Here is a 21,195-nt window from a genome sequence, read left to right on the forward strand (position 1 = left end):
TGCACTTTCATACCCACCTGACGTCACGGTGCAAAAGTTTTAATAACGCCGACCCAGTAGCACAAGTTCTCTACCAGGTTGGGCCTTATATTGCCGTTGCTTCATTACTTGCCACGCCTTCAACCCGATTCAGTGGCCCAAGTTCTTTCTTGGGCCACTGGATATGCGGCGCGTATGGCCGCGATACCGTTGCGCTGCCAGGACTCTCATCGTGCCGTCGCCATGCTGCACAATAGAAAGGCTTCAAGATTTCTCCTGGGCATTCAACTCAATAACGACTATATTCTTACAAACCTTCCTGATTATTGAAGCAAGTTTGTTAATTCATGCTGGCAGTATAATGACAACCACATATTTCAGCAGGAAAAGTTTATTTTCAGCATAGATGTTCTTGACGGTATAGAAACGGCACTGGCCTGCTCCTTGCCCAAGACATGTACTTGCCGTACACAGCGCCGGATGATGGCTTCCTGGGTGAAACAATCAAATTGTGCTTTAGCTTTGAACAGAGATAAGACTGAGACATTAACATGTAAAAGACATGCCTACAGAAAAAGTAATACACGAGCGAATTCACTAAAGAGGTTCACTTTCAAGAGCAACAGTATGGATACCATAAAATTATAACGAAGCTACACTGCTCATTCAGGTATAGGTTTAGCAATTGCTGAGCCGCGAGGGTTCGCATGCTAGATATTGCATTTACGCATTGTAGAGCCATATTGTGCCTTGAACCATGCAGCATTTAAATGAACTGACAAAGAACGTCGAAACTCCAGCCTAGCTGGTTCTGCATAAGAGATGATACACACACTATAATGCATGCCTTTAGTCTTTGTCACCGATCTTGTGCACAAATTCACTCCTAGCCTACATAAAATACAGTTCCTTGTCTGAAGCTTCATCTGGTCCTTGATTATGCTGCATGCTTATGGCTAAGGGAGTTAGTTTGGGTCCTGTTGATGTGGTATGGTACATCCAAGCCATATCCATTGCAGATATCATTGCATATTGACACGTGCACTTGTTCATCTTTATCGGGCGACCACGTTTCACCGCCTAACAATGTTATCGCACAGTGCAGGACGTGCCTGCATGTACCGGATGTTTCTGGAATGTTATTGATTTCGCTGTCCATCCGCTGTCACCGAACCTTGTGTAGTCCGATTGCATGTATGCGCGACGTGAATAGTGCAGAACTATGTGGAAGACACGCGGGTCCCAGCAATTACTCTGGAACATTCGACGACTGGTGGATAAAAGCCCGATGCGCTTGACCTGCTGATCAGATTTTCGACAATCGCAGACTTTCGCCGCTGTCGCCATTCTTTGAGTGTAGCCTGTTTTAAGGGCACAAGTTCACCCAATAAAACGCTAGTTCTGTCATTCCCAGTTTTGCTGCTTTCTTCACCGTCACAACTACATGACAATATTGTGTTCCCTTGTATGTGCAAAAATTCCTGGCCCTTTCAATGCCCAATCAACATTACACTTTTCTTGGGACTCGTGCAAGACACATTTGATTCTAAATGCCAGTCCACATCTGAAAATTACCTTCAGAGCTAGGTCATTTCCATGCCAAATGTGGTACATTACTGTGATCTCACATTTTGCTTTAGTCTTCTAATGTACTTTTAAGGTAGCATCCCACAAGACTGTCACCATAATAGTGATGCACTATGGAGTTAACTAATGCGCTAGCTGTAGCAGATGACGTCAACCGAAGGTCACTCTAGATCAAACTCTGACAGAACTGTTCTTTTGTGCAAGATATGCTAATAGGGAATATTCGAAATGCAATCATCTGGCAACACTAGCCGCATCCACCATGTTTGTTTGCTGCAATTGTGAGGTGGCTCCAGGTTGCGAGGCTTGGCGATCATTGCCATGCGACTGTGTTCAGGGCTCTAAAATGCAAGAACTGCCTTCATCATTCACCTATTAATGAACAGCAAATAAATGCACTATCACGAATGAATGAAGGCACACAAACAGGTTTTTGCCTTTCTAGATATCCCTCCCGATGGAGTTCTCAAGGCATACTAATTTGAAACTCAAACCTACACTTAGGCTCTCTTTGTAGTGATGGATGCTTCAAACCTGAGCTAAAGTCTAAAAAAATGGCTAATTCAATCTTGAACTTTCGTCTCAGGCCTCAACACACCCTTTGCACAATATGCTCCTGAATAATTGCGTCCGTAAAGAAATGTTGCATGTGACAAACCTAAGCACTGATACTATAGTGATGTTTGGCAAAGCTGTTAAGCAACTCTGGCGACTTTTCAATGACCACTGATCTTCATAAAATTTTGAATATACATTCTTTTACACTAATAATCTGTGCCAAACAATATGGCTGCAAGTCATCTAATTTTCCTGAAAATGGGTTGGTTGCATTCCCGATATGACTTTCTATGAATACTTAGTTAAGCGCAAAACAACAGACACAAGAAGGACGACAGAACAAGACGTTTGTTCTGTCGCCTTTCTTGTGTCTGTTGTTTTGCGCTAAACTAAGTATTCATGGATTCGCACCAACTAGCCCGCCAACGCATTGTCATGACTTTCTACTGGCCACCCTGTGTTTTGAAGCCAGAGTCCGTTTGTTTATTTATTTTCATACTCTCGGGACCCAAAGGTATTACAGAGGAGTGTTCTAACAATAAATTGTTGATCGCAGCTTTAAAGGCGGCAGGATCTTCAGGGTGTCTATTAAGTTGAAATTTCCAAATTCCCCGAGTTTTCCAGGTTTTCCCCGAGTGCCTTCGCAAGATTCCCTGAGTGATGCAGAACTATGTTTTATGTCAAGACGGGCTGAAACCATTATTGCCTGATGCTGTCACTCTCAAGTAAGCATATGAAAAAAATTAAAAAGAAGAACGACTTAATCCAATTTGAATACTAAGGAATAGAGTTTAGGTTCAAAAATAGAATAAAGGGAGGGGTTAGTAAAATGCACAGCAAATAAAATGTCTAAAAAAATGCAAATAGATTCGAACATCCTCAATTACGAATAAAGAGGAGATACATATAGAAGCAAATATTTTCAAATTGGAGCTATTTTTATCAACTGATAGCAAGCTCAGTGGTACGAGGCACGAACTTCCAGACTACTCAAAATCCTTGAGAATTCCCGGTTGGTAGACACCCTGGACTCTTTGATTGCAGCGCCGGAGGTAGGAAGGTGGTTCTAGTCACTGCTTGTTTGTGGCAAAAAAGAGGCATGGCAAGTGTTAGTGCGACATAAAGGAATTTTAACCTTGAGTTTATGATCGATCCATGAGGACACGTAATCTGGAGCAGAAAGGCTCATTTTTAAGTGTTGGGTTAGTGCAAAAAATTTTGTGATAAAGGTTTAAGCGAAAGCACTTGCGGCGTGACAGAAGTGTCGGTAGACCTAAATTAGATTTAATTGAAGAGATGCTGACGTAGCGAGAATTAGAGAGCACATATTGGGCAGCACGGTTATGAATGGATTCAAAGGCGGTGATTAATGCAGAGCTAGATAGATCCTAAATAAAGCAAGCATTTTGTAATTTTGATCTAACTAGAGTAGTGTATAGTTTAATCTTTAAATTGAAGGGAATGAGGAAAAATTTAGCTGTAGCAACCCAAGCATGTAATTAGCATTGTTAATTAATTACATCTTCAACAAGTGTATTCCAAGAGAGGTTGTGAGCTATATGCACACCAAGATAGCGGTAACTAGTAATGGGGGTTAAAGCACAGTTATTAAGGGTATAAGCAGAGTTGTAATTAACTTTATTGTGATGCATTGCTCTCATGACCTTACATTTTGAAGTATTTAGCTTCATACGCCACTTCTTGCACCAGTTAGAAATAGCATCAATGTCGGATTGCAAAAGAGAAACATACTGTTGGTTATTAATTACACGATAAAGCGTACAACGTACAATCATCAGCAAAGAGTTTAATGCTAGAGTTAATACCGACAGGTAGGTCAGTAATACAAATAAAAATAGTAATGGGTCCAAAACAGGTCCTTGTGGTATGCCTGAAGTAGCCAGAACAGCACGAGAGTAAATTATTAATGTCAACGTACTGTAAGTAGTTAGTCAGAAAGCATTGAATCCAGTGTAGGATATTAGGATTTATATTAAGCTCGCTTATTTTTAGGAGGAGTTTGTGTGATAGTGTCGAAGGCTTTAGCGTAATCTGAAAATGTTCAATCGGTTATAAAATTTTCCTCAAAAGCTCAAAGATGTTCGTTAGTAAAGAGAGTAACTGCGTTTTCACAAGTGCTTCCTGAACCCGTGTTAACAAGGAGAACACACATGTGATTCAAGGAAACAGACCCGCCGCGGTTGCTCAGTGGCTATGGTGTTAGGCTGCTGAGCACGAGGTCGCGGGATCGAATCCCGGCCACGGCGGCCGCATTTCGATGGGGGCGAAATGCAAAAACACCCGTGTACTTAGATTTAGGTGCACGTTAAAGAACCCCAGGTGGTCGAAATTTCCGGAGTCCCCCACTACGGCGTGCCTCATAATCAGAAAGTGGTTTTGGCACGTAAAACCCCATATATTATTATTCAAGGAAACAGACCAAGTTTGAATAAATGATGTGTTCAAGAAATTTACAGGGTACACTGGTTAAAGATATTGGCCTGCAGTTTAGGGGAGAATGGGTGGTACTTGATCTGTTAAGTGGAACCACCTTACTCACCTTCCGATCATCTGGCAAAATAGAAGTCTGTAAAGACTGCAAATAGAGTTCAGGTATAGCAACACAGCAAACTTTTGTATTTTTTATGAACCTTGAATTTATGTTGTCAGTACTGCAGAGCTAGACAACTTTAAATTTTCTATCAGGCGGCACACTCCAGCTGAATCTACAGAAATTAAATCCATAGGAACAAAAGCAGAGTCAGCGATTGTTGGCATAGAGAAGGCTGTTAAAGCAGAAAAGCAAGAAACAAAAACATTGTTTAGCACATTGAAGCAGTCCCCTTTAGGAACAGCATCACCATTGCTATTGAGCAAGTGAATCGTGTTAGATTTGCTGCCACAAACTACATTCCAAAATTGCCGAGGATAATCTTTAATAAGAGAGCGCAAGGTACAATTGTGGAACAGGTCTTTTGCCTGCACAATCGCATTCTTGTACTTGTGATCAGCGTAGCTGCATGCATGCCATCGTTCAGGCGCCATCGCCACTTTCACTCGGCGGAATAACCTTTTATTTCTATTTAACAAGCCCTGCAGATGGGCGTTAAACCAAGGAGCTTTGGAAGAAGAAGCAATGCATTTTTTAAGGAATGTAGCGATCAATCAAGTAGGCAACCGTTTCTTTAAAGAGAGACTGATTTCCTTGAACGGTGCGACTGTAAAAGCTCGGCATAAAGTCAGTGATGAATTATGCAAGTTCGTTATTTATGGCAGAAAAATTCGCCTTTTTATAATGTAATTAATCGGGTCTTCTTCCTTTGAGGCGTACAGGCCTGAATACTGCTGTTAATAAAGCAATCATTGCTTGAGCCAGGCAAAAAAACTAGGGGTGAAATAAGTTCTGGAGTTGTCAAAGCAGCAAATCTAGTACATTAACAGAATGAGATGAGCAACGGGTAGGCTGAAGGACCAGTTGCCTAAGGTTGAAATCCAGACAAACATTCCATCGAGTTTGCCGTGAGGCTTGGCGAGTCAGTAGTCCAATTAATAGCAGTTGGGAAATTGCAGTTAGCTTATTTAGAACACCATGTAGTTCGTGAAAAAACATGGTAGTAGACATTGGCAGCCTGTAACATACGCTGAAGATAAACAGTCTATGCCCTATAGATATACATGCACTAATAAATTCTAAATTACTGTGAACCATAAGAATATTGGAAACAATCTTATTACTTCAGATATTGCTTTGTATTTCTTGTGCCTTCAATATTGTGTAACACCGTAATCTTCTTATAGCACTGTTCCTGTTAGAAATTTGTACTTTTTATACCTTTACTGTTTAATATGCCCCCCTTACTTTATGTCCTGCCTGTAAGGTTCTTTTGAATACAGTAAAAGCTCGTTAATTCGAACCGCAAGGGGAAGCCGCTTCAGTTCGAATTAACGAAAGTTCGAACTAACGAAAGTGAAGGAGAGCAACAGTACAATGCGATTTAGAAGCAGTAGGGCATGTCAGAAATTTGGCGTGTCAGAAAGTGATGGCGTGTGCCGCGGGCACACGCCATCTTGAAGTCGAAGCTCTGGGTCCGACTGTGCCACACTACCGATGTCCACCGAAACGAACGTTAGCCGAGGCTTAACACCATCGCAATGAATCGCGATGGCCGATACCTCCTAAGCTGAAAACAGACGTGCACAACCGATGAAGACTGCCGAGACAAAGACGCTGAACATGTGAAGGTGGCGAAGGCCCTGATTCGTTGGTTCTTGATTGCAAGCGCAGCTGCGACGTACTTGATTCGCTGTGTTACGATGGCGCTTGCCATGCCATCTCCGCACAACATTAGCAGCTGTAGAAGATTTGCAAAGCCTCCGAGATTCGCAACAGGCATGAAGTCTCGGAGGTTATGTAGAACGGAGAGGCGGCAGCCGCCGCCGCCTTTTGGCTGACCCCGCGTCGGTTAGATTTTTTTTCCGATTTTGCCTTCTCTCCGTTTCGGAGGCAATACAACCTTGTGTGTAGGCAGTAGGCGTGTTTCTCTGGCCGTGTGCCAGGCGAGCGTAGTTCGAATTATCCGTGAGGGAACCTTCTCGCGTTCGAATTAACGGACTTTTTTATACATACACTTCTGTGGAGCTTGGCCGGACCAAATCGTACAGTTCAAATTATCCATAAATTCGAATTATTGAAGTTAGAATTAACAAGCTTTCACTGTAAATAAATAAATGGCCTCCCGGACAACTATTAATACACCACCGTATGGAGGACCAGTACGGTCAGAACGATAAAATTTGTACTCCGATTTGCAATGCAGTATTTCATGGTCCATGATTGCTGAGGAAAGCCACGTTTCAGTCAGTAGTGCAACATCCACAGAACATGTCGATTATCGATCATAAACCATCATGTTTGTTACACAGACTACGTACATAGGAATATAAAGGGACAGCTGACTGGATGGGTGCATTTGTGCTAGCTACGTCGATAGTGTGCGCGAGCTGCCGGCATTTGAGGCAGGGATGCAGAAAGCATTATTAACATCAGCTGTGTTGTGTGCCTCGCAAGTGTCAAGTTTGCACACACGGTCAGTAACATGGCAATACACATGTGCAATTTTGTTAATATATAATTTTACGCATAGCGTGAATGACTGTCCAGAGTTTCGAGTTGCCCTCGAAAAGTCTTCACTAACGGAAACCTTCGTAAATTGAAACTTCTGAGAAAACATGTTTTAGCTTCGACGATCTAAACTTAACAATAGGTTGGCACTTATTTGAAACATAGGAGCCGAGCCTGTGGACGCGTTGTATTGCTTCATCTAATAGGTTAATGTCAAGCTTATGAGACATAATTTACTATTAATTTTTCACTCTGTGCCCATTTTTCGGAAGCACTGTCGGCAATCCGTAGAATATCAAATGATCTCGACGAGATCTCTCTTCCAACTCAGGAATTAAGTGCAGCCATCTCACGTCTTACGGCTGTATTAACTATTTGCGGAAAGTCAGGAACATGCTGGCCTACATTCAATGACTACCATCGGCTCATTGCGATGTCACACGAAGGTACCTGTTTCAGTATTTCGTTTATTCGTTATTTAAATTACTGCTGAATTTCTAAGCGAATTGAACCACCCTACAAGTGACAAGACTGTCAACACAATCTAAAAATGACAATATCCGAATGTGGTTAAAAAGACGCCACAGTTGGTCTTTAACAAAGCTCCATGCCATGCGAGTAAGCTTCATGCAAATTAGATTGTCGCTTCAAGTCTGTGAACTGAAATTGTGCATATCAGTTACTTCAAGATTAAGAATTTGTCTGCATGTAGAAATTTGTCAGACTTATTAGCTAAGTTCTGTTTTCTTTATTGTACATGTTGGATTTGATAATGAACAAAATGGTCATATAAAAAACTTTTGCAATACAGTTTAAATTTACGTACCAGGGATCACAAATCTTTAAGCTCTGGCATTTAGTGTGTGGATGGAAAAAAACTGCTCACTCCTTAGAAAACTGCTATAAAACTGTCCAAAAAGCTCCACAATGCAGACGTTAAAAATTAAATTATGGGGTTTTACGTGCCAAAACCACTTTCTGATTATGAGGCACGCCGTAGTGGAGGACTCCGGAAATTTCGATCACCTGGGGTTCTTTAACGTGTACCTAAATCTAAGTACACGGGTGTTTTCGCATTTCGCCCCCATTGAAATGCGGCCGCCGCAGCCGGGATTCGATCCTGCGACCTCGTGCTCAGCAGCCCAACACCATAGCCACTGAGCAACCACGGCGGGTGATGTAATGCAGACGTTGGCAAAGAAAAGCGTGAAATTCTAAATGTATGTCATCTGCTTAGAACTGCCATAGTGCATACTTTGGCTATAGAATACTACAGTGCAGTTACAGCAGATGGATATTATCTAAAAAGTTTGTGATTATAATGCTGTGATCAAGCAGTAATTCTACTAGCCTATTCCATTTCGGAGCAGCTTTTGTAGCAGTATAATGGACTTTCAGACGAGGTTTATGAAAGCAAGTGCAAGCTATGACATACGGAGCTTTTACAGAGTGCAAGCCACGTGAAAGCGATAAGTGGTCACTGGTCCATGAACTCAATCCAACTCCTAAAAATTTTTCTTGCACTTTCTCGCAATGATGTTATCTCAAGATCATGCAAGTTCTATAAAGTATCAATAATTTTGATAAACGTAATGCTAGCTACGCAAGTAGTTGCTTGCATAGGTAGTTTATCTGTTCGGGCAGTTTTTGCAAACAAGCAGAGAGTGCAAATACAAATGTTATTTTATTTCACAATTTACGGTATATGTTAATATAAAAACTTCAGTAATCAAACTGAAGACAACTTTACTTTCTATAATTTTTTCAGAACGCTCCTGTTTCAAAATATTAATAATCAAATTTGACACTCAATACAATAATCCCATCATTTTGGCCCTACATCAGTGTCTGTGTCAGGCATCTTTTTTCTTTTCCAATCGCTAGCTGAAACTAATTACTGAGAGGAAGTGTTTTGCCATGATTTGGGCTCTCAGAAAATTTATCTGTATGGCCAACAATTCTCAGGGGTCAGTAACGACTGTGCACTGCTCTGGCTTTCCATCTCTCAAAGACCCCAGAGTTGCCTCGGATGCTGGGAATTGCGAATTCAGGAGTACTATTTTTTCATTTACAAGTCTTGCCATTTACATCAGGGTCACATTGATTGTCGTGGTGCCTGATGAGCACGTGAGGTGCTCTCGCCACTTCCAGTGGCGAACTTTGCCGGGCCGCCGGCGGGCGCCAAATTTTGGAAGCTGAAGATTGAGCGTCCGCCACCGGGCGAACTTCATCGCTCTGACACCAGTTTCTCGCTTCATGTATCCCAGCATTTGTACGCTTTATCTAATCAAGAAGTGCTGAGAGAAAAAACTTTATGCACGAAGGCATTTCTAATGTATGCCTCAATGCAGGCAAGGTGGTGTGTCGTTGACGTCTCTTCTGTGAAGTCACAGTTTTCAGTTTTTGGATTTAAGTGCTTCATTTCATAATACAGTTGCCACCTGGTGGCACTTTGTTACAACTATTCAAAGAGACCTAAAGTTCAGCTGAACTAAATCGGCTATTGTATGCTCGATTTTGCATGCACTTGCATAGGAGGGGTTGTCGCTCTGTACTTTCTTTGAACCACATGAACGTTTGCGTGTAGCGCGACACATTGGAGATATGATCAAAGTATTCACCTAGAAAATCTGTCTCATCTTCAAAGCTCCTGCACTGGGTAGTTAATAACAGTAATGTATGCAACTCCCGGCCTTTTAATTAATTTACAGTGTTTCACACTTTTCTTACCTGTGTAAGAATCACTACTGCAGCTCTATGATTTTGCACGTTGACATCAACCTTTCGGTGATTGGAGAGTCGTGAAGTCGTCCCCAAACTTTGTTTTTATTTTCCCATGCTTTCTGACATTGGTCATACTTCTGACATTCACTATAGGATGTGAAGTTTATTGGCAAGTGTTATTTTACTGGATGCATTTTGTGGCAGCTTCATTAAGCCTCTTAAGTATTCCACAGCATGGTCGATATTAGAAGGGGCACTATCATTCTGGCTTAAATATGTATGTTCTCGGAACGGTTCCCACTTGGCTGAGTCAACCTTCCACAAGGGAAGATGCAGGGAGCGTTTATCCTGTGCTGCAAGGTTTAGACCTATTGGGAAATGGTCGCTTCCACAAGGGTTCTTAATAATGCTCCACTTGAGGTGCGCTCTGAGTAATGGACACTATGCTTTTTTTTTAAATGCGAGGGTAAATGCCTCAGGGCATACAAGGGTATGGGATGCGGGCGAATAAGAATGATTAAATGAATGAAAAAAGATTTGCGGCTCTAATGAAGTCGAAGAGGGATCGATAATGTGGTCCCTGCGTCCACACAGTGTAATCGCTAGGATTGTGTAGTGTAAGTCCCGCTGCTGTGAGGTGCCGGAGCCTCGTCGGTTTCAATGCAGGGCAAACCCACAGCAGGTGGTGGATGTCGGCTCTATGCTTAGTTCAAAAGAGATGTAGGTTGCGTGAGCAATGCTATAGCACATCGGCTCCTTTTTAACAAGTAAGCATGCACCAGAGGAAAAGGCAATTTTCTTTTAAATTCTCTCTTCCACAGCAATGGGAGTTCCCACAAAGTTTTCTGCATGTTTAGATCTCCAACTACGGAACACTTTATGAAGTTGATAATTAGAAGGCATGTATATAGAGCTGATAGTGACTAGCTTATCACACACTGCTCGGACAGCAACTGCCTCTATCAACTATGGTAGCGACACCACCGGATGATGTGACAGTGTCATCATGGTCTTTGGGAAAAATAGCATATTGTCGGAGAAAATTTGTTTGAACATTGTTTAGGTGTTTCTTGAACACACAGCACCCTGGCACATAATTTGCAAAGGAGTTTTTTAACGTCATCGAAATTGTGAACAGGACCTCCAACGTACAGTTACACAATTTGAGTGTCCACATTAAAAGTTTTGTGCTGTGTGATTGCGTGACACACCACGTGTGCGAGACATTTTGCCACAAGGAGCTGAGGACCAGGCTGCCACTTCAACCGCATGTGCAACCAGCACCGCGGTGCCCGATCCAGCCGTTCCTGACAGACTGCACCCCCGGAGATGCTGTGATTACCCAGGCAACGGATTCACTTGTAGACACTCCTGCCAAGTCTACCACAGGGGCCAAGGCAATCTTGGAGGTTCCCCAGAAACCTCCACTACAGGCTGCCCTCGGAAATACACCAGCTGCGAAGGTGACAAGCGGCAAGCCACAGAGCGCAGCTGCCTTTCTGAAAGACCCGCCAGCTCCTCCAACAAAGCGCCTTGCCTTAAACAAGAAGGGCAAGGGGAAGCAATGGACAACTCCAGGTAGCCTGCAGCCTCCAGCGACTGCTACCTCGGGCCCAGCGGCTTCTCTGCAGCAACAGGCGCCACTGAAGGACACTCCCACCAGTCCCCAGATCGCACTCTCCCCGGCACCCGAGAGCGGCGAACCAGCACTGGACGCGTTCACTACGGTCCTCTCTAGGAACGCCCAGCGTTGTGCAAGGGCTCTAAAACAAGCCGCCACCATACCAGTTAACCCAGCGGTGGTCAGGACGGCCCTGTTCTGCCCTTCTGTCCCGGGAGGGGCCTTTGAGCGAGGATCCCGTCTTGCAATTGCCGCTGTGCTCTCTGCGCTACCAGGTGTGTCCACGGTCCGTGTTAACACAAAAAGAAACATCGTGGCCGCGGACGCGACCTCGCAGGCCTGCTTGGAGGAGCTGCTCGCCACCACCAAGCTCTGAGGCATTCCCATTGCTGCTCGTCCGCCAGCTGTCCATGGAAACAGCATGGGTTTTATATGCGGCATTGACGGCGAGTCTACCGACACAGAGCTGGCTGGGGCGATCAAGTTCAGTGTCCCTATCCTGTCTGCAACTCACTCTGGCAACAAGGCAGGCGATGCTCTGCTTTAGCAGCCTGGTCCCCCCTGAGCACATGTCCATATACAAGCTCCAGTTCCAGGTGAGGCCCGGAAGACCGCGTCCACTGCAGTGCCAGCAATGTGGCTGCTATGGGCACGTGGCTGCAACCTGCGACAGACCTACCAGCTGCTTGCATGAGCGAGGAGAAAGCTGCCCAAATGCCACCCATTGCAATAATTGTTGTGGCAATCACCTTGCTAATACTCCTGCCGGCCCCAGGTGGCAGGAAGAATGCAGGGGGGCAACCATCATGGCGGCCGCCCCTACTCCCCCCTCTTGTTCTGCCGTCCGGGCCTCTGTGCAGGAAGAGACACAGCAGGTGAAGACCTCTACACAAGTCTCATATGCAGAGGCCCTAACTGGCCGCTCACGAATGTACCAGTCGGCGATGCTCCCTCCTGGCCAGCCACCCAAAGCAGCCCCACGGACCCTCTGAAGCTGCCACCACAACTATGGAGGCACCAGCCACACCACCACCGCAGGCCTGTCCAGACCCCTGCGACCAGCTGATAGCGAGCCTGCAGCTGACACTGAAGGCCGTCGGAGAGATGCTGCCTGTTGATAGCCCACTCCGAGCGCTCTGCCTCCAGGCGGGTGACGTGCCATCAGCCCAACACCAGCATGGCTAGCAACCCATTGAGGTCCTGCCGCCGCCAGAGGGTGCTCCAGTGGAACGTAAACCTGCTGCGAAAACAGCACGGCGAGCTGAGCGAGTCCCTCCTACAGTGCGACTTCGACAATGCGGAATATAGGTCGACCCTCTTACATTGAATCAAAGAAGTCAACATAAAAATTATAAGGCACAAAACTTCGTTTTATTTAGTGGTGCCGCCACACTCGTCACCTGCTCATTCGTTTGAGCTGTCTGAACTCTTGTCCGAAGGCGACTGCATTTCACTGGCTGCGTCCTACAACATGTCATCCTCGGTGCCGTCCAAGGAGTTCCTAATGCAACACTTCTTGAATGCCCACACCACCATATCGTCGGGCAGCGAGCACAACCTGCGCAGCTGGCCAGTTGGGGTCATCAGGTTGTCGCCGGCCATCCATTGATTATATTGTTCACGGACACGGTCTTTAACAGGCTTGTTGAGCACGACGTCCAGTGGCTGAAGTGTTGACGTCATGCCTCCCGGAATGACGGCGAGTTCCGTCCTCCCACCGCGGAGTGCCAGCTTCAATCCTGCGGTCAAGTGCCCGCGAAAGGCATCCAAGACGAGCATGCTCGGACACCGCAAGAGTGCCCCTGGTTGCCGATTCCAGACGGTCTTAATCCAATTGAGCATGAGGGCCTCGTCCATATAGCCCTTTTCATTCACGCGAACGACATCCCGTGGGAAAGCCTCTTTTGGCAGCGTCTTCCTCTTGAATATTATGTACGGGGGCAGCTTTCTGCCATCTGCAGTACACGCGAGCATCACCGTGAATGCTCGTTCCCCGTAGAAAGAAGCTAGACTTCTTTTGTGCCGCGTTCGCACACTGTGGTGAGCGACGGCATGTCGAATCACACCGACATTTCATCAGCGTTGCCGATCTGTACCAACATGTAGCCATGCTGCTGCCGGAGACGGATAACATAGCGCTGGAATTCGACCAACTTGTCCTCATATGCCTCTGGCAGATTGATGTGCGCTGTCGAAGTGCGAATCCCTTGCGTTGCATGAAGCGACGAACCCAATAAATGAAGCCCTTGAATTGTTCCTTGGGCAGTCTGGATTCTCGGGCGATCTCAATAGCTTTGATGCAGATGAGTTCTGCTGTGACTGGCAAAGATCTGGCACGATGCTCGCGGACAAAATCAGCCACCCTGTCTTCGAGCTCCGGGTGCACCGTGCCATAGAATAAAGAACTTCGTCAGAATAAAGAACCACGCAGCGCCCGCGAGTTGGGCCGCGTCGGTCACCAAGGGGGCGATAACAATGCGGATGCCGAAAGGTCTGCGCTCCTACATGCTGCCAGACGACTATTCATGCTGTGCCAAGGGCCGGTATGTAAGTCAAGGGGTGAACCTTTAGTAATATTTTTGGGAAAAAACCTCAACCTATATTCCGCACTATACGGTACTCGCACTGCTGGAGACATATGCCGTGGCCGAGAACCTACGGCTTCCCGACTACTCGGGTGCCACCACCTGTGCCACACGCAGTTGCACTGCGGCACCCTGCCTAGATGGAGCCCATAAGCCAGGAAAGCCATGCACGGCAATCTATGTCCGCAGCACCCTGGCGCGTGCTGTTCTACCTGTTGCTGACATCGCCGGTGGCCCCTTGGAGTCATGCGCCGTTGTGGTACGCCTTGGCAGCCAGGACACGGCTGTGGCGAGCATCTGCATCCGTCCAGGAAAGCCGTGGAATCCCTCCAGCCTCATCCAGATGGCTGTTTGCCTTGGTGGGCATGCAGTCCTGTGCAGTGACTTCAACGCACACCACACGGATTGGGGAAGCCGCAGCTGCACCCGCTGAGGCAAAGGCCTCACAGATGCCATCAGCTGAGCTGGCCTGCTGACCTTGGAACACCAGGGAGCCCACCTACGTCTACCGCAGAGCTCGCATGGCCATTGACCTCTCCCTCAACACTGAGCAATGCTCCTACTCCTGGGCCACAACTTCGGACAAATGGGGGTCTGACCACTTCCCTATTGTGATCAGCCCCAGGTCTGGGAGAAGGCCTAGGTCAAGAACTTACGTCACAGACTGGTCCCTGTTCCAGAAGCACTGCAGCAAGTTGGACGATGGCCGTGACTTCCTGAGCGCCATCGTGGATTGTGCTCAGGCTGCCACCGTTCAGTGCTCTACCCAACCAGATACCCCTGCTCCGGACCTCCACCTGCTCAACATTCGTGCCTCCAGGCGCCGTATGGAGCGTGGAGCAATCCGGACGGGCAAGGCAGAGCATTGGACCGAGTACAGACGTGCAGATGCCTGCTGCAGACGCCAAGCCCTGCGCAGGAGGAGCCTCTGCTCTGCCATCGAGGGCAGGTCCAGGGGACCCCTGGCTCGGAGACTGCTCAAATCCCTCACCAGCAGGAGAGGAAGCCTACAACCTGTCCTCGCCGTGGCCATCACGCTGAGCATCAGCGAAGAGGCCCTTGCGGAGCTCCTCGCCAACCAGTTTGCGCCGGCTGTACCACGCACTGCAGCCATCCTGAAGGTAGGGCAGCCTTCCGTCAGCCTGCCTAGCTGCCTGCACAACCACCACACAGGGTCTTCACTTCCGTAAATGGCCTGTCATCCAGTCTTGGGAGCCTGGCCTCACAGTTCATTGGCCCAGAAAGCAGTTCGAGCGCTTTTTCGCTACCTGAGGGCAACAGACTTGAGTGCCCGACTATAGACATCCTACACTTAAGTTCTCTCTCTTCCTCTTTCACTCCCCATTCCCCTCCCCACGTGTAGGGTAGCAAACTGGACTCAGCCTGGTTAACCTCCCTGCCTTTCCGTCTTCCCTTCTCTCTCACCACCCAGGGTGGACATCGAGCCAGGTTATGGCTATCTACCAGGACCCGCTGACGCTGCACGAGCTCCAAGCATCGCAGTGTACCAGGAACCCAAATGCTTTGCAACCTGGCCGCCAGCGAGCAGCTGCACCTGCTTGACTGCTTAAACATCTGGCAGTCAGGGCAGGTGCCGGAGTCATGGCGCACAGCCTACGTGGCCCCCATCCTGAAGGCCGGCTGAAAAACGTGAGCTATCGGCCAGTCTCACTCACCTCTGCTGCTTGCAAGCTGATGGAGGCCATTGCTTTCTGGCCGATGAGCAGATAGGGTTCCGGCGGAGCTGATGCAGTGCGGACTCCATCGTGGACGTGGTCTCCACGGTGGAAGAGGCCAAGGCCTACGGTGACGCCGTGCTCCTGGTGCTTATCGGCATGAAGGGGGCCTTTGACGGCCTGCCCTATCCAGTCGTTCAGCAGGCCCTGGACCTATTTGGTAGAGGGCGTCCCACAAGGATCAGTGGTGAGCCCTTTCCTGTTCAACCTGGCCCGACTGCCTGCTGTCCTGCAGACTGACCCCCACAACCACGTGAATACCTCCATCAACGCGGACCACATCGCCCTATGTGTGCGAAATCCACCACACAGCCACAGCAGTGCACGCTCGGCTCTGCAAAGAGCCCTCGACACCGCCGCTGCTTACCTGAGCTGCATTGGCCTTGCCATCTCGGCAAGGAAGACGGAGGCCATGCTGCTCCACCCAAGAGCAACCGCCCGCTGCACAGCTGCAACTGGAAGGCTTCCTTGAAGCCCGGCAGTGACGTACCCGGGGCTACACGTTCATCACCGGCTGACCTGGCTGCCTGCTGTCAAGACCCTGCATGTCCAGGTCCTCCGGGTCCACAAGGCAGTCTCCCAGCTTGTTGCCCGAGGACAGAGCTGTACCACTAGGTGGGCTCTGCAGCTGTACCATGCAGTAGCCACCTCACGCCTGCGGTACGTCCTCCCACTCGTGGCACTAACACGTGCCCGTCTCAAGAAGCTGGAGCTGCAGCATAGGGCCGAGATTAGGTTCTGCCTGGGCGCTCCCTGCAGCTCTGAAATCGCTGCAACCTTGGCCGAGGCACGAGCATGGTCCCCATCACTCCTGTCATAGCCCACATTCTACAATCAGCCACAGCTGTGCACATCGCTGAATGACACTGCGTTCAGGAATATCGGTCACATACCGACCGCACACACAACCCCCATCACACCTGCACTGAGCATTACGCTGCGGAGAAAGCTTATCAGTGAATGGCTACTGACAGCGCAGCGAAATTTTGGTTCTAAAGCAATTTTTCCCGACCGTGCAATGAGGCCGCAATGCGAGACCGCAACGAGGCCGCAATTTGGTGACTTTATTCACTACCGCCCTTAGCCGGCAGATCTGAACCGTGCATCAGGAATGTGCATTTCCATTGGGGAACAATAGAAACTCTTATTTAGGCTACACAAGCGCGCGTACGTACGTACTTACATGCCGCACTCGGGACATCTGCCATTCAAATATTCTGCCATGTAGCAGCACCGTAACCAAGTAATGTTACTGTTACGTGCTTCTGACAAAGACTCTAAATAACTCTGAAGGAGCGCAGTTCCGTGTAATATACGTTCTCTGCATTAGGACACTGTAGCACTGGCTGGCCGGTGTGGCGGTCCCTGCAATGCATCACAAAAGCTCGTGAGGAACCTGGCTATAAAGTATCATCACAGAACACCTATATATGGCATCATGCAGTCGAAAGATTAGCTACGCGTAGTAGATGCACATCAAACGCAAAGACGAAGTATACTTACGAGAAGCAAAAGCCCGAAAAATAAGCGATCCACCGCTTCGTGCACTCCGAGCCAGCCATTATGCCATATTATGCCGCCAAAAAGGCCGGATGTGACATCACGGACGTAAAAAAAACAAAGACCGGATGTGGCGTCCCGGACGTGACGTTTGGGTGAACCTAACGCTTGCGCTCGGTTCACCGGGTGAACGCAGACACTTTCCTTTATTTTTCAAAATTAGAGGAGGCTATGAACAGGAACGCTTCAAACGCCAGCGCGCACATATGCCGTTCGTAAAAGTACTGCCATAGAACAAAGTGGTACTGCGGGCGGGCAGTGTGAAATAAAAAAGATTTAAAAAATGGGGAGGGAGGCACGCAGTATAGCTTATTATTGTTTGACCGCAGGATAACTAAACCCAAAGGGTGCAAACAAAAATTGACACAAATATATGTGACGATTATTGTAAAAGGAAAAAGGTAAGCCCCTAAGAATGCAACCTCAAAAAATACAGTCGATCAGCAACATTAAATATATGAATCTACACTTATAACGCCGTTATCATATATTAAACTATTTAAGAGGTTTGCACCCTTTAATTATATCTTGTCCCACAACAATGTATAATTGTCATCTGCCCTGCTTGCGTTCCCTTTCTTGAAAACTCTGCGCTTGCTACATAATATGCTATGTCACGCTGATAACGCGCATGCCATTCGCAGCGTTAAAGGGAAGGCGCGATGATGAGGAATTGTACGACAAGATAAACCCCAGGGTGCAAACATTTTTAGATACACTCCAAGAAAAGCTACACTCTTCAAACGGTTGCACCTTTTGGGTTGTATATTTGTCCCACAACGATAATCGTCATCTGCCTTGCTTGCGTTTCCTTTCCTGAAAACTCGGCGCTCGCTACTTTCCTGTCGAGAATGCTGCGTCACACTGATAAGGCGCATGCCGTTCGTGACTGGAAAGTACCGGGCTCGCAGCGTTAAAGAAAGGAAACGCGGGCAGCACGGCTGCCGATTATTGTTGTGGGACAAGATACGCCCCAAAGGGTTTAAATTTTTCTAGGAGTGTACATTCTTAAATCGGTTGCACCCTTTGGGGTGTATATTTGTCCCACAACAATAATCGTTATCTGCCTTGCTTGCATTTCCTTTCCTGAAAACTCGGCGCTCGCTACTTTCCTGTCGAGAATGCTGCGTCACACTGATAAGGCGCATGCCGTTCGTGACTGGAAAGTACCGGGCTCGCAGGATTAAAGAAAACGCGGGCAGCACAGATGACGTTTATTGTTGTAGGACGAGATACGCCCCAAAGGGTGTAAATTTTTCTAAGAGTGTAGCTTGCACCTTTTGTGGTTATCTTGCCCCCAAACAATAATGGTCATCTATACTAGCTATTCTAAATGATTGCACCTTTGATCTTATCTTAATTATCCCACAACGATGTTCGTCATCTGCTGCCTTGCTTGCGTCTCCTTTCCTCGAAACTCTACGCTAGCTACTATGCGCGTTGTCATGCGTGGCATTGCATTCTTACAGGAAATTTTTGGGTCTTATTTTGTCCCACAACGATAACTGTCATCTGTCTTGCCCACGTTTCCTTTCTTTAACGCTGCACTCCTGGTATTCCAAGTCACGAACGGCTTGGACGTTATCAGCGCGTGACACAGCATTCTCGACAGAAAAGTAGTGAGCGCCGAGTTTTCAAGAAAGGAAAACGCAAGCAAGGCAGATGACGATTATTGTTGTGTGACAAGGTAAGCCCCAAAAGGTGTAAACTTTTTAAAGACTGTATTGTTATGGGATTCGTAATGCTTTAAGTAAGCCAGAAGAGTTAAAAATTTGCGATACATTGCTCTTCAGATGCCGTCCATTCCTTCTAAGTATTCTTTCTTCTTTCCATTCTTCTAAGAGAACGTAGAGTTCTCTTGGGACATTGGGAAACGCAGCTGACAACAGCAGAGCAACATTCTCGAAACCCTTGCTTAAGCATTTTTTTTTCTCGAAAAAGCTGTATTTGATCAACATGCATATATTCCACCCACTTGGAACATTGCCTACAGATTACCCCTACCGTGCCCCTGATTTTCCTCAAATATAAACAAGGTGCTTTGTTTATTTCACTGGAGACGCAACAGAAGCAAGCTACGAACTTTGTATGACGCACGAAAATAGGGAAAAGAACTTGGATTCAGTAATAAATTGGAACGTTTCCACTTAAAGCAGGAACACAAAGATTTCCTAACACATTATGCTTAGGGTTCTCCCTATTCTGACAGAATTTTAAATTGGTATCTTATGCAGTTGTTTTAGGAGTCTGAGAAACATTTCGAGTAACGGCAGTTTGAAACCCTGAAACCCTTAAATAGGTAATTTCTTGCAAAGGCTGTACTGAACCTAGGGAAAATAAACATTTATCGCTCCTCACTCAGAATCTGCTTCCTACTTCAACAAAATATCAACACTGTGCCTTGCATACTTAACTGAGGAGACTTGGGAAAAGCAACTAAATGCCTTGCATAGCACATAAAAATTTGGTAAATGTGAATATTCATTCATTGTTTTCAGAGTACATAAGTAACCTACGCAGTTCCACCTTTCGGTACACATCACCGAAGTGGCCCCCATTTTCTCAAAATCTGAAATCTAATATAGACATAAGCAAGCGCAGTGTAGAAACTCTTGAAGCGTTTCATTATAAGCCTCCAAATATGCCGAAAACAAGGCTTTATAAATTTTTATTCAATGCCTTTATTGTCACACATACACTTCAAAATTTCCGCCATTATTGCCCCTAATACTACCCATATTATCTCGAAATATAAACTTTGTGAGTGTTTTAGGTTCTTTCAGAAAACTGAAAACTAGCGTGTAACATTTTTGAGCGCTTCTATGGTTAACAGCTTCAGTGAAAAAAAAAAGGAAATAAAAAGAAAACATGTGCTAGTGTAACTCTCGCATAGGAACAGCGCATAAATTAAATGGACAGACGTAAGATGTAACAGATGCCATTTAAAGAAATTCAAGTCAGTGTTGTGATGGTATTGTAATGACTCTGCACATTTGAGATCACTTTCACTGTCATATCTATATAGATGAAGTCGTAATTACACAATCAACTTCGACAGTCAGGCCTGTCAGAAACTTTATGCTTTTTGTCGGTAACAAGAGACTGAGACTGCAATGCTATATCGACTATCTCTGGACAGAGATTCAACAGGTCAGGTGTTTAATATTACAATTTCGTGCCTTAATGCACGTTGGCCACAGTTGATTATAATACTTTATCCGGAGCCCTCCACTCACCCTTGGCTAAATATAGCAAGCTGATTTAGTGCATTTAAATATGGTCTGGCTGTCCCCAAAAACTGGGCATGATGCAAGCAGCGCAAGCTGAAATTTGTTATGGCGGGAACTGCCTAGCACCAGGCATTCTCTGCAATGTAGGCATATATTTCACATTCCACATGCCGTTTGTTACAACGCGCCATGGCGAGGCACGAAAGGCAATCCTCGCTGCTAAGCAAAGTAAACATAATAAACAAAGGCATTACTTATGCGGCCACTGTATTCAGAAATAAAATTTGGCCTCAAATGTTGTTTTGTTGGATTTTCCAGTGTGTAGCCAAAACTGCCCGATTTCAAAAGTGGTGGGACAAATGGCATACTCTGCCCCCCCTCCCCTTTTCACCCCCCCCTTCCATAAAGACACCTACCTTAAGCACCACTTCTGGTGGGTGGCAATGGTGGCACTTCCTTCAGCATCAATTTCAGAAAAGTCTACTTTTGTGAG

The 21,195-nt window shown here is 46.5% G+C and overlaps 1 long non-coding RNA gene across 1 annotated transcript; it reads right to left on the reverse strand.

Moving 5' to 3' along the window:
• Positions 1-354: 354 nt before the first annotated feature.
• LOC139047998 (uncharacterized) lies at positions 355-17,467 on the reverse strand. The gene is made up of 4 exons (XR_011507422.1): positions 17,096-17,467; positions 16,280-16,624; positions 15,853-16,148; positions 355-470 (listed from the first exon to the last, which is right to left on the reverse strand). It is a non-coding gene; the product is annotated as an uncharacterized lncRNA (long non-coding RNA).
• Between the last annotated feature and the right edge of the window lie 3,728 nt (positions 17,468-21,195).

This window comes from Dermacentor albipictus, chromosome 7 (assembly GCF_038994185.2).
Source record: "Dermacentor albipictus isolate Rhodes 1998 colony chromosome 7, USDA_Dalb.pri_finalv2, whole genome shotgun sequence".
Classification (NCBI taxonomy): Eukaryota; Metazoa; Arthropoda; class Arachnida; order Ixodida; family Ixodidae; genus Dermacentor; species Dermacentor albipictus.